Source organism: Nerophis lumbriciformis, linkage group LG32, assembly GCF_033978685.3.
Source record: "Nerophis lumbriciformis linkage group LG32, RoL_Nlum_v2.1, whole genome shotgun sequence".
Taxonomy (NCBI): domain Eukaryota; kingdom Metazoa; phylum Chordata; class Actinopteri; order Syngnathiformes; family Syngnathidae; genus Nerophis; species Nerophis lumbriciformis.
The window spans coordinates 7,248,033-7,263,598 of NC_084579.2; the positions used below are offsets into that span (position 1 = coordinate 7,248,033).

A 15,566-nucleotide genomic window follows, 5' to 3' on the forward strand; every position below is an offset into this window, starting at 1 on the left:
GTAAACGGCAGACATTTATCCATGAAAATATGGGAAAGCTGCTGATGAATAAGAAGCAGCTCGAAGGAGATACCATAGGACAGGGGTGTCAAACTCATTTTAGCTCAGGGGCCGCATGGAGGAAAATCTGTGCACTAGAACTAAAAAATATAGACAACTTCAGATATTTTTCCTTGTCTTACTCTGGCCACAAATAGGACAAATACATTCTGAAAATATTACAATAAAAATACAGAAAAAAATAGCGGCAGCGGTAAAGTTTAGATCCATGAAGGAAAGACTAAAGTTAATGAATGTTTATAACTGAATACATTTACATATGCATAAAAATGTGTTTTCTTTTGTATAATTTTAATGAATTAAGTAAATACCATGAATTGATTAACGTGGACCCCGACTTAAACAAGTTGAAAAACGTATTCAGGTGTTACCATTTAGTGGTCAATTGTATGGAATATGTACTGTACTGTGCAATCTACTAATAAAAGTCTCAATCAATCAATCAAAAACGTTTAGGACAACCTTTTTCCAAAACACAATATAGAATGTGAGATATAACGGGATAATGCGTACATTCACGGTTGGGACGGTATCGCTCGGTTGGTAGAGTGGCTGTGCCAACAACTTGAAGGTTCCAGGTTTGATCCCCGCTTACGCCATCCTAGTCACTGCCGTTGTGTCCTTGAGCAAGACACTTTACCCACCTGCTCCCAGCGCCACCCACACTGGTTTAAATGTAACTTAGATATTGTGTTTCACTATGTAAAATCGCTTTGAGTCACTAGAGAAAAGCGCTATATAAATATAATTCACTTCATTTATCAAGCTGAATTTCCCCCAGGGATCAATAAAGTACTTTCTATTCTATTATATTCTATTTGTTTTCGCCAAACGGTTACAAAAAAAGTGGGACCCCAAAAATGTAGTGTGGGACCCCATTTTTATGACTTGACAGGGTCCCTGGGACCTCGTTTTGAAAATTCCGAGCGCCAACATTGATGGAGTATTGGTGCGTGCAAAACAGCAGCAGGCGGCTGTGGCCTGCGGGCCGCTTCTAATACTAATCAATAGAGATGTCCGATAATATCGGCCTGCCAATATTATCGGCCGATAAATGCTTTAAAATGTAATATCGGAAATGATCGGTATCGTTTTTTTTAATTATCGGCAGGGGCGTCACTAGCTTTTAAGGACAGGGGGGGCTTAGCCCCCAGGAGATGCACAGGATGCGAGCGAATGTTACGCACCAGCACAAAATTTCACAAACGGTTAACAAAGACTTAGAAATTATTCATTGTTATTATTATTATTTTTAAAAAATGCACGGGACGAAATGAAATGCTCCCTGGGACGATGGCTTTTAACCATTTTTTTTCTTTTTCTTTTTATGTATTTATTCATTTTACATTTTATATTAAATGTCTTGGTTTTTCCTCCCTCTGAAAATCCTATGAAATGTTTAACAAGCCATCCTATAATAATAAAACAGCTATTAATGTAACAATACAATAAAACAAATATATTTAATGATGTTGTTTTCATTATTTTAACAATAGGCTAATGTATATTACTTTATATAGATTCTACAAGAAACACAAAACTTAAAAAATAAATTATTTACAATTGCACACACAAGGTTTTGTGCAGCTTAACTCATTGTAAAGGAAGATAATGTGCTTCGTACACCTGCAGGACCGCAAGCAAGGTCGCAGAGAAAATGCGGGCTGGAATTTGAGTGATGTGGGCATTTTCTATATGAACAAGTGGAATGGATTGGATACCGACGCACTAAAGGGGCTCTCTACCTTACGCTACGAAGTGAGGGGAAATTGAGTGAATAATAACAGGTTATATGATTATTTATTTAAACTAATTTTTGGGACACTTTATAATGAATATGTCGGCATTTATTTGTAAAAAAAAAAAACCAAAAAACACCAAATTATTTAGGGGGGCTTAAGAATATTTTAGGGGGGCTTGAGCCCACCTAAAATAGGCCTAACAACGCCAATGATTATCGGTATGGTTTTTTTATTTTTTTTTTATTAAATCAACATAAAAAACACAAGATACACTTACAATTAGTGCACCAACCCAAAAGACCTCCCTCCCCCATTTACACTCATTCACACAGAAGGGTTGTTTCTTTCTGTTATTAATATTCTGGTTCCTACATTATACATCAATATATATCAATACAGTCTGCAAGGGATACAGTCCGTAAACACACATGATTGTGCGTGCTGCTGGTCCACTAATAGTACTAACCTTTAACAGTTAATTTTACTCATTTTCATTAATTACTAGTTTCCACGTAACTGTTTTTATATTGTTTTACTTTCTTTTTTATTAAAGAATTTTTTTTAAATGTATTTAGCTTATTTTATTTTATTAATTAAAAAAAAAAAGGACTTTATCTTCACCATACCTGGTTGTCCAAATTAGGCATAATAATGTGTTAATTCCACGACTGTATGTATCGGTATCGGTTGATATCAGTATCAGTAATTAAAGTGTTGGACAAAATCAGAATATCGGCAAAAAGCCATTATCGGACATCCCTAATATATATATATATATATACATCTATCATGTTGGACAAGTGGATATGTCAAATGTAGATAAAGTGCACAGTAGAGCTTCTCGGGGAGCCACACGTAGCTCATTAGCATTAAAGGTACAGACACGTCAAACTAGGGCTTACTAAAAGCACTTTAAAACTGTGTCAATTCCAGCATCAAGGTTAGATTTTAGAGCATTTGTGGAACATCTTATTTCAAATGGCTGACCTTTAACACTTAATTTTACTCATTTTCCTTAATTACTAGTTTCCATGTAACTGTTTTTATATTGTTTTACTTTATTTTTTATTCAAGAAAATGTTTTTAATTTATTTATCTTATTTTATTTTATTAATTTAAAAAAAAAAGGACTTTATCTTCACCATACCTGGTTGTCCAAATTAGGGATAATAATGTGTTAATTCCACGACTGTATATATCAGTATCAGTTGATATTGGTAATGAAAGAGTTGGACAATATCGGAATATCGGCAAAAAGCCATTATCGGACATCCCTAATATATATATATATACATCTATCATGTTGGACAAGTGGATATGTCAAATGTAGATAAAGTGCCCAGTAGAGCTTCTCGGGGAGCCACACGTAGCTCATTAGCATTAAAGGTACAGACACGTCAAACTAGGGCTTACTAAAAGCACTTTAAAACTGTGTCAATTCCAGCATCAAGGTTAGATTTTAGAGCATTTGTGGAACATCTTATTTCAAATGGCTGACCTTTAACACTTAATTTTACTCATTTTCATTAATTACTAGTTTCCATGTAACTGTTTTTATATTGTTTTACTTTATTTTTTATTCAAGAAAATGTTTTTAATTTATTTATCTTATTTTATTTTATTAATTTAAAAAAAAAAGGACTTTATCTTCACCATACCTGGTTGTCCAAATTAGGCATAATAATGTGTTAATTCCACGACTGTATATATCGGTATCGGTTGATATCGGTATCGGTAATTAAAGTGTTGGACAAAATCGGAATATCGGCAAAAAGCCATTATCGGACATCCCTAATATATATATATACATCTATCATGTTGGACAAGTGGATATGTCAAATGTAGATAAAGTGCACAGTAGAGCTTCTCGGGGAGCCACACGTAGCTCATTAGCATTAAAGGTACAGACACGTCAAACTAGGGCTTACTAAAAGCACTTTAAAACTGTGTCAATTCCAGCATCAGGGTTAGATTTTAGAGCATTTGTGGAACATCTTATTTCAAATGGCTGACCTTTAACACTTAATTTTACTCATTTTCATTAATTACTAGTTTCCATGTAACTGTTTTTATATTGTTTTACTTTATTTTTTATTCAAGAAAATGTTTTTAATTTATTTATCTTATTTTATTTTATTAATTTAAAAAAAAAAAGGACTTTATCTTCACCATACCTGGTTGTCCAAATTAGGCATAATAATGTGTTAATTCCACGACTGTATATATCGGTATCGGTTGATATCGGTATCGGTAATTAAAGTGTTGGACAAAATCGGAATATCGGCAAAAAGCCATTATCGGACATCCCTAATATATATATATACATCTATCATGTTGGACAAGTGGATATGTCAAATGTAGATAAAGTGCACAGTAGAGCTTCTCGGGGAGCCACACGTAGCTCATTAGCATTAAAGGTACAGACACGTCAAACTAGGGCTTACTAAAAGCACTTTAAAACTGTGTCAATTCCAGCATCAGGGTTAGATTTTAGAGCATTTGTGGAACATCTTATTTCAAATGGCTGACCTTTAACACTTAATTTTACTCATTTTCATTAATTACTAGTTTCCATGTAACTGTTTTTATATTGTTTTACTTTATTTTTTATTCAAGAAAATGTTTTTAATTTATTTATCTTATTTTATTTTATTAATTAAAAAAAAAAAAGGACTTTATCTTCACCATACCTGGTTGTCCAAATTAGGCATAATAATGTGTTAATTCCACGACTGTATATATCGGTATCGGTTGATATCGGTATCGGTAATTAAAGTGTTGGACAATATCGGAATATCGGCAAAAAGCCATTATCGGACATCCCTACTAATCAAATATCATCCCGGGGGCCACAGATCATTCATTTGACACACCTGCCATAGGAGCACACTCTCCAGGGTAAATGCTCTACATTATCATTGTATTACTTCATAAAACTACTGTCTGTTGGTTGGTTGAAGTTTATTTCGAACATGTATGCAATTTCAACATGATGCATCACATATTTCACTTTTTTTAAATTTCTTCTAACATGCCCGAAAAGGAGCACAAAGAAGCAAAGCAAAGTAGTTGTTAGTAGCACATTATATTGTATTGTTTTTCATATACATTTCTTATCTGAAAGATTGTTTTTCTTTTAAAAAAAATGGCATGTTAGAGGTTCAAATTGTGACATTTATTTCAATTCAACTCAATGGGCGACACTGATTTGTGGTACAATTGTTTTGAGTTACGAGCTCCGTCACAAAACCAAGTTGAGGTACTGCTGTAGTTTGTACTTTTTCAAGCCTTATGCGTCCCTTTTTGCCTTTTTTTTAACCTTGTCTACTGCTGTGGAATAAACATTCCAATTTTACGCAACCTTGGTTCCTTCTCAATGATTACAAACCAGATGAGCTTCATTTTTATCTTAATGCGCTGGCGTGTAGTCGCCAGCTAACCTTATTCAAAAATCTAGAAAGGCCTGTTATACAGTAATGTACGTCACTGTCATAGACAAAGAAACAAAGATACCACACACCAATTATGTGAAATTGCAAAATTGGTTGTGGTTGGTAATCACTGCTCTAGTGGAGACACGTGTGCCCTCTGCAGGTTAGATGATAAATTGCATAACCTTAGTGCAGACCTGGGCAAATTAAGGCTCAGGGGCCACATGCAGACCGTTAAGCTTTTCAATCTGGCTTGCCGGACATTCCCAAATAATTTTTTTAGATCTTTAAGATGGAAAGTGTAGCTGCCATTATGATGTGCAGTGATGTTTTCTAATGTCTTCAACTATACAAAGTATTTCAATGGTTGGAATATGCGCTTTTGCATGATATACTAGTTAATATGGTAATCTAATTAGTTACTATGGTAATCTAAGTCACAGCAGCTCAGATGAGGCACCAAGCAGTGTGGGTGAGGAGCGTTTCCACAGAGTGTTTCCAGAGTGTGAAATGCGGGTGTCAGGGAGATTTTTACAACTAAGTTCTAAAGCTTAGTGATATATCAGATATATCACATTGTATGTGGGTTTTTTTTAACCCTACATGTTCATATTTTGCTGTTTGTTGCATTTTTTGTTGCTTGATTGTTAAATATGTCGATGGAGAAGGGGTGTGACATTCATATGTTGTCAATATTCAGTGTTTTATCCTTCATAGTTAATATTGTAAATCCCACATTCTTTATTTTCATGTACATTCTGAGTGTCTCATTCAGTAAAAAAAATGTAAACTTCCATTCCGTTTTTTAAGGCGGTCTGTCATAACGTTTTTAGCGTTCAATCAGACATTACTGTGAGGTTTTGTATTAGTGTTCCTAAAAATAGATATTTTTTTCTCTAAATTTGGCCCGCCGAAGCAAAATAATTGCCCAAGCCTACCTTAGTGGTAATTTCATTAATGAGGGGTGTCAAACTCATTTTAGCTCAAGGGCCGCATGGAGGGAAACCTATTCCCACGTGGGCTGGACGGGTGAAATCATGGCTGTGGAGGGGGGCGTGGCCTGCCGCGGAACGGGGTGTGCCAGGACCGGCCTCGAAGACAGCGATAGCAGTAGACGGCCCAGGTGGGCCTTGTTATCTAATCCCCTGTCTTTATTAGCAGCAGCCGGAATGAGACACGTGGTTGGAGTTGGAGGTGCTGATGAGCGGACGCAGGAGGAAAAGACATTGGGCTGGAAAGCAGAAGCCTCTTGATATTTATGAAAATAAAACAGTGTTATACCCTGGATTCCGGGCTCTCCTGGCAGTGTGTGGTGGTCCGAAGAACCCACTAGAGGGCAACCCCTACAATGGCATAATAACTTAAAAATACAACTACGACAACTTCCGATTGTTTTCTTTGTTTTACGTCGGTCCAAAATAGAACAAGCGCATTCTGAAAATGTGCCATGTCTGTGTGATCATGTTTTGTTTTAGTCATGTTCGGTTTTGTTTTTGGACTTTTTGTGCACTTTTGTTTTGTTTTGTCACCATAGTAACCATTAGTTTTCACCTGTCACGTCACGCACCTGTTTCACATTTTGAGTCACGCACCTGCTTTCACTAATCATGTCTATAGTATTTAAGTTCATTGTTTTCAGTTTGTCGTTCTGACGACATCCTGCATTTATGCTTCTGCACACTCTCCACACACCCTTAAGACCCTTGCTGCTCTTTTGTCATGCCGGTTCCACGCCAAGTAAGTTTTTGTTTATTAAGCCACAGTTAAGTGTTTTTTGTTGTTCATAGTTTCTGCCTTTGTGCAAGTATTTGTTTTCATAGCCAAGTCGTTTCTCCGCCACTGTGCGCGCTTTTGTTTGCTTCCTTTTTTTGTAGTTATAGTGTTTAAATAAATCATGTATTCCCCTTCACGCCACATCTGGTCCAAATCACTTGCACCTCGGGAGAACAAACCAAGCCATGGTCCAAGTCCTGACAAAATGTATGTATCGGCAATAATCCTCTTGACCAAACACTTCAAATTAGTTGAAAATCCTGAGGGACGAATTGGCGCGGTTTCAAAAACACCATGAAGAACACAATGAACTTAGACCTCAGGTGTCAAACTCAACTGGCCCGCCGCATCAATTTGAATGGCCCGTGAAAGCTTGGAAATAATATGTATCAATTAAGTACTTTATCTTTCTTTCTTTTTCTATTTTGACAGGAAAAAAATACATATACTGCATGCAGTTACCGTATTTTCCGCACTATAAGGCGCACCTAAAAACCACAAATTTTCTCAAAAGCTGACAGTGCGCCTTATAACCCGGTGCGCTTTATATATGGATTAATATTAAGATTCATTTTCATAAAGTTTCGGTCTCGCAACTACGGTAAACAGCCGCCATCTTTTTTCCCCGTAGAAGAGGAAGTGCTTCTTCTTCTACGCAAGCAACCGCCAAGGTAAGCACCCGCCCCCATAGAACAGGAAGCGCTTCTTCTTCTACTGTAAGCAACCACCCGCCCGCGTAGAAGAAGAAGAAGCGCGCGGATATTACCGTACGTTTCATTTCCTTTGTGTGTTTACATCTGTAAAGACCACAAAATGGCTCCTACTAAGCGACAGGGATCCGGTTCATGAAAAGACGCAATCTCTCCATCCGCACACGGATTACTATTTCACAGCAACTGCCTAAAGACTTTCAAGAAAAGCTGGCTACTTTCCGTGCATATTGTAAAAACAAGATAGCTGAAAAAAAGATCCGGCCAGAGAACATTATCAACATGGACGAGGTTCCACTGACTTTTGATATTCCTGTGAACCGCACTGTGGATACAACGGGAGCACGTACGGTGAATATTCGCACCACAGGGAATGAGAAGTCATCCTTCACTGTGGTTCTAGCTTGCCATGCTAATGGCCAGAAACTTCCACCCATGGTGATATTCAAAAGGAAGGCCTTGCCAAAAGAGACCTTTCCAGCCGGCATCATCATAAAAGCTAACTCGAAGGGATGTATGAAGAAAAGATGAGCGAGTGGTTAAGGTAAGTTTACGCGAAGAGGCCGGGTGGCTTTTTTCACGCAGCTCCGTCCATGTTGATATACGACTCCGTGCGCGCCCACATCACGCTGGTTTTTAATATATTATTAAAGTTTGACTGACCTATCTGACTGTTTTTTTGACATTCCTTTAGTGCAGTTAGATGCGGCTTATAACACGGGGCGTCTTATAGGTGGACAAAGTTTTGAAATATGCCGTTCATTGAAGGCGCGGCTTATAACCCAGGGCGCCTTATGGTGCGGAAAATACGGTATATATCTTTTAAACTTGATCTATCTAATAATGCAACAGATATTATATTATCATACCTTTGAAACACGTTTGGGGTAAAAACTTCTACTTAGCCTTATGATTACAAAGCAAGTTATCCATCAAATTATACACTGTAAACATGACAATATATATTAAAAACAGCTCTGTCTTCAGAATCCTACCGTAAGAAAAAAAAACGGTATTATTTTCACAGTTACATTAATACACTGTGAAAACAACCATATTTTTTATGCAAAAAAACTAACAAAAAACTGGCAGCTCAATCACCAGAATTTTACAGTAAAATAGAGTGTGACAATTGTACTGTAAATTTTATGGTAAAATTCTGCCATTATTTTGACCGCAAAACCCACAGATTTTTTTTTTCTTACAGTGTCGGTAAAATATACATTTACTAATCAAATGCATAGGTAATGGTGTGACAATATCATGCAGCTAATCCTTATACATGTTTCTTTTATTACTGTTACAAGCTGAGAGCAGCCAAAACTGCAACGTGGCCCTCAATGGAAACGAGTTTGACACCCCTGAATTAGACTTAATCTCAGTGTATCTCCAATGCAATTCAACTTTAACTCCCAGCACATCTTGGATTGAACAAAAAAACAAAATCAAGCATAAATAAAACCTATTCTATGAAATCAACTCCCTCATTTTTCATTTCCACTGTTAAATTTGCACAGAAGACAATAATTTTCACAGAACTATATCACTGTGCAGTATTTTAATTGTGGTTACCAATTGTTTATTTTACTCCTGTTTGTTTTACGTTGGGTAGAGGGGGAGGAGTCACAGCCTCACTTTACCGTGTAACTCTTGCTTTAGGGACATCCAGTGGACACATTGAGAACAGCAGTTTCTTTCATTTAAAAATGCAGCTCAATTTTACACTTTGCTTGATGTTTGACATCCTTGCACTACATAAAAACACGCTAAAAGCAGTGTAAAAAGTTTAAAAATATATACGACAAACACTTTTAAAAAGACACTATATTACTTTTAAGTGACAGATGGTTTATGCAAATAAACTTCCCCTCAAATAGACACCATTAAAAAAACAACCTGATATTCTCAAGAGTTGATTAAGTAAACTACATTGACCGTCATTTTAAGAAATATGGAATATTATGAGTCTCATATGTTTGAGTGATTCCCTGCTAAGTTTTTTTTTTTGTGATGAAGCAAGTAACTCAACATTACATCATATAGTGCTTCTGGAAAGTATTCACAGCGCTTCACTTTTTCCACATTTTGTTAAGTTGCAGCCTTATTCCAAAATTCTACACACACTACTCCATAATGACAACGTGAAAACGTTTTGTTTTTTTTAAAGCCTTTTTAAATGTATTAAAAATAAAAAAGAAAGAAATCACATGTACAAAACCCAAAACCAGTGAAGTTGGCAGATTGTGTAAATGGGAAATAAAAACAGAACACTCGCTGCTCCGTATAGAAGCCCCACCCACTGTGTTTGTGCCAGGTCTGCATGAGGCAGACCTTCATATGTCATTCAGAAGTGCAGATTCTAACCATTGGAATCATTTCTATTGTTTGAAAATATTCAGCGGGCTGCATTGAAATGTTTATTATGTTGTATTATGTCCAGGTAACCCAGTTAACTGCTTTTTATGCTGCTTTGCATGACTTCAAAACTTACACCTCATTGGCTGGTTCTGAGATAGGATCAATTTCTTCAGTCTTAATATATCAGAAGTGAATCTTGCTTTTATATATATATATATATATATATATATATATATATATATATATATATATATATATATATATATATATATATATATATATATATATATATATATATATATATATACATACATACATACATACAGTATATATACATACAGTATATATATTTTTTACACTGAATTTTTATACAGTGCATTTTTTTAACTCTGAATTTTTTTACACTGAATTTTTCAGCTCTTAATTTCTTTTACACTGAATTTTTATGCATACATTTTTTACACTGAATTTTTATACAGTTAATTTTTTTAACTCTGAATTTTTTTACACTGAATTTTTTAGCTGTTAATTTTTTTTACACTGAATTTTTATATATACATTTTTTACACTGAATTTTTATACAGTGAATTTTTTTTAACTCTGAATTTTTTTACCCTGAATGTTTTTTACACAGAATTTTTAAACATACATTTTTTACACTGAATTTTTATACAGTTCATTTTTTTAACTCTCAATTTTTTACACTGAATTTTCCAGCTCTTTATTTTTTTTAACACTGAATTTTTATACATACATTTTTTACACTGAATTTGTATACAGTGAATTTTTTTACCCTGAATTTTTCAGCTCTTAAATTTTTTTACACTGAATTTTTATACATGCATTTTTTGCACTGAATTTTTACACAGTGAATTTTTTTTCACACAAAATTTTCATTGTCAACATAATTCAGTTCACAAAATTTCAACGCAACAAAATCAGTTACAAAAAGTCCCTGTCAAAAAAAAGCTTTTGTAATAAAGACACAAATTAACCTTTATAGTGCAAGTTTATTGTATTCGCACACATTCAGCACAAGGGGTCCTCAGTGTGGATAGACTCATCCTGTACCAAAGGTTAAAAGTGAAATATTCCCACACTAGTGTGGTGACATTTGGTTTCGTTTTGTCCATTTTTGCTAGTACTTGTGTTGCCGGGCTAACTTGTTGCACTGTGTGATGACCTTGCAAAGAGTCTAGGACACTTAATGAAGGACAAGAGGATACACCCCCTTCTTCTCATTCCGCTATGGCGCAAACGCGCGTAGATGCTGAAACCATCAATGTTTTTGAAGAATGCACAGGAAAACTTACCGACTTCATTTTCATTTATCATCGGTTAATTGACTTATTGATTATCAGCCCAGGCCAACAAACTGAAATTACCACATGTAACCTCCAATTAAGCTGCAGGAACATCTTTAAAGATGATCAGTAGAAACTCACTTTTGAGCTTGATAGAAAAGGCTGTAAATACTTATGTACATGTGATTGTTTTATTTCAATACATCCATTTTGCAATAAGGCTATAACAAAAAGTGAAGCGCTGCGAATACTTTCCGTATGCACTGTATTTTATGACGTCTATCTGGTGCGAGTTTAATCCTTCTATATACAGTACAATAAGCCCTATGGATGAACCTGATCTTTCCACATCCCACTGCAAATATGGTGTGAACATGCTGGGCAAACACCCTGTCCTGGCTTGTAGTTCCCTCCTCAAATTTACACACGTGATGTCTCAAAGTGCAGATTGAGAGAAATGATCTCACCTTAATGCAATGTGAGGAAACAATACACACAGTATCTACACTACGGTGCAAAGGCTTAAGGCAGCCATTATTATAATGGCCACATAGAAATGGTACAATACAGACGTACACCAAGGCCAAACCAGTGTTTCCCATACACTAAACAACATACTTGTGGTGGTGGGCACGTAAGTAGAGCATACTTGCCAACCTTGAGACCTCCGATTTCGGGAGGTGGGGGGTGTGGTCGGGGGTGGGGCGGGGGGCGTGGTTAATATATATATATATATATATATATATATATATATACATATATATATATAATAAATACTTGACTTTCAGTGAATTCTAGTTATATATATATATATATATATATATATATATATATATATATATATATATATATATATATATATATATATATATATATATATATATATATAAATACTTGAATTTCAGTGTTCATTTATTTACACATATACACACACTTAACACTCATCTACTCATTGTTGAGTTAAGGGTTGAATTGGCCATCCTTGTTCTATTCTCTGTCACTATTTCAGAACACACACATTATACAAATATACATTATAAAATCAATAAGAAAACGGAAGCTCTAATTTGGGAGTCTGAATTAGGATCAGAAGTTTCTATATAAACATTGCGCACTCACGTCGCCTTTTTGTATTGATTACTGCAGCTGTGCACTGGATTCATTCACAAATACAAACTACAACTCACAAACACTTTAGAGTTAGGCTCCACCATCAGAATGTGTACTTAAACTTATAAAGATCACATGGATATTATTCAGTGAGTTGATTCACCAAAACTAACCTGTTATACAGGAGGGAAAAGCACACAGGACGTTTCAATTGTTCACAGACTAGTCGCTCTCAGCAGAGTGACAAGACACTTCCGGTCTGCAGGTGATAGCATTCAATTGCGAAGAAACGCCCTACTGCCCCCTACTGACCAATGTAAATACTGATAAATGTGGAATGACAGCTCCAAAAACGAATTCAAACCACAAAATAAAATAAATAAATCAACACAAAAATGTGACACATTATGGGTGGGTCACATATGCATGTACAGTAGATGGCAGTATTGTCCTGTTTAAAAGTGTCACAACATTGCTGTTTACGGCAATGTTGTGAACAGGCTGTCAACACGTCACTCAGGTCCGCATGGAGCTGGAGGGGGCATGGCCTCCAGCTCCGCCTGAATTTCGGGAGATTTTCGGGAGAAAATTTGTCCCGGGAGGTTTTCGGGAGAGGCACTGAATTTCGGGAGTCTCCCGGAAAATCCGGGAGGGTTGGCAAGTATGGAGTAGAGGCAATCGGCAATGATGCATATATTTAAAAAAAAAAGAGGCAAAAACATTTTTTTTAGGCATAATCTAAAAACAAATCTCTGGCATTATTAATTAGTATTACGATATATATTTCTTTAATAGAATACATTTGCTCTATTTTTAAATTGTTGCTGCTCATTGTACAATATACTTTGTTGAGGATTTGTTTTCTTTTAGTGACTTTTTCTAAAACGATTATCAATAAATCTAGCACCTTCCTCTGGTGTTATCGAAGACCAGTGGCGGCTGCTGTTCTTTGAAGTAGGGGTCTAGGGATGTTCGTTTTCAGCTACTCTCTAAACCAGGCCTGGGCAATTATTTAGAGGAAAAAATGTGTACGCGGCTGGTATATCTGATTTTTAGGACCACTAATACAAAACCTCCTAATAATGTCTGATTGAATGCTAAAAACGTTATGACAGACCGCCTGAAAAAACGGAATTAAATTTAAAAAATGTTTACTGAATGAGACACTCAGAATGTACATGAAAATAAAGAATGTGGGTTTTACAATATTAATTAAAAACCTCTTAAGGCCCAAGCTGTTTGTTTACATGCTTTTTTTTATTTCTCTTTGCTATTTGGGCTTATTGGACCCTAATTAGAATAAAAACTAAGAATCATCTTTTGATATGATGTACTTAGTCCATAAGTAACAAACGTGTACTTCATGTTTAGTGACATTCAAATTCTTATTTTTACACTTTTTTTTTCGAATTCCATTGTATGTTATACTCTTCTGACACCACCATATGGCAGTATGTGTCCACATAAGCGGCCATAAGACCCCAATTCAGTAGTGTACACAATTTTGGAAATAGGAGCTAAAAGGTGCTGTCCACGCATGTGGCCACTAAGCCTTTAGAGGTTTTAACTATGAAGGATTAAACACTGAATATTGACAACATATGAACGTCACACCCCCTCTCCATCGACATTATTTTACAATCAAGAGAAACACAACAAAAATGCAACAAACACAGCGAAATATGAACCCGAAGGGTAAAAAAAAAACAACCCAGCTACCATCTGATATATCACTAAGCTTTAGAACTTTGTTGTAAAAATCTCCTTCCGCGTCTGTCCCTGACACCCGCATTTCAAGCTGGCCGCTCTGGAAACGCTCCCCACCCACACTGCTTGGTGCCTCGTCTGAGCTGCTGTGACTTAGATTACCATAGTAACTAATTAGATTACCATAGTAACTAGTATATCATGCAAAAGCGCAGATTCCAACCATTGAAATACTTTGTATAGTTCAAGACTTACGGCCATTTGAAAACATCACTGCACATCATAATGGCAGCTACACTTTCCATCTTAAAGATCTAAAAAAAATTATTTGGGAATGTCCGGCGGGCCAGATTGAAAAGCTTAACGGGCCGCATTTGCCCAGGTCTGGTATAGACTGGGCAGCACGGTGGAAGAAGGGTTAGTGCGTCTGCCTCACAATACGAAGGTCCTGAGTAGTCGAGAGTTTAATCCCGGCCTCGGGATCTTTCTGTGTGGAGTTTGCATGTCCTCCCCGTGACTGCGTGGGTTCCCTCCGGGTACTCCGGCTTCCTCCCACCTCCAAAGACATGCACCTGGGGATAGGTTGATTGGCAACACTAAATGGGCCCTAGTGTGTGAATGTGAGTGTGAATGTTGTCTGTCTATCTGTGTTGGCCCTGCGATGAGGTGGCGACTTGTCCAGGGTGTACACCGCCTTCCGCCCGATTGTAGCTGAGATAGGCTCCAGCGCCCCCCGCGACCCCGAAGGGAATAAGCGGTAGAAAATGGATGGATGGATGGATGGTATAGACCAGGGGTCGGCAACCCGCGGCTACGGAGCCGCATGCGGCTCTTTGATCACTCCGATTTTCCCGTGAGACTTCCGGATTCCAGTTTCTCTCGCAGAAAACTCCCACGGGATTAATATTCACCCATTTTCACCCTTACAGCTATAATAAGGGCGTACCATGATGGTACAACATATGGCGCCTTCTTCAATTTATATTAACTGCGTGCTAGCCCAACACTTGTTGTACAATATACATCTTCTGCTTCCACACGTACGTGACAGCAAGGCATACTTGGTCAACAGCCACACAGGTTACACTGACGGTGACCAAATAAAACAACTTTAACACTCTTACTAATAATGCGCCACACTTTGAACCAAAACCAAACAAGAATGACAAACACATTTCGGGAGAACATCTGCACCTTAACACAACATAAACACAACAGAACAAATACCCAGAATCCCATGCAGCCCTGACTCTTCCGGGCTACATTATACACCCCTGCTACCACCAAACCCCGCCCCCACCCCAACCCTGCTCCCTCACACATCAAAATGTGTTTGTCTTTCTTGTTTGGTGTGGGTTCACAGTGTGGCGC

The 15,566-nt window shown here is 36.8% G+C and overlaps 1 protein-coding gene across 1 annotated transcript in view; it reads right to left on the reverse strand.

Annotated features, from left to right (window-relative positions):
- mpx (myeloid-specific peroxidase) overlaps positions 1–15,566 on the reverse strand; it is a 75,296-nt gene that overhangs the window by 58,930 nt on the left and 800 nt on the right. The gene's annotated exons all lie outside the window — the stretch shown is intronic.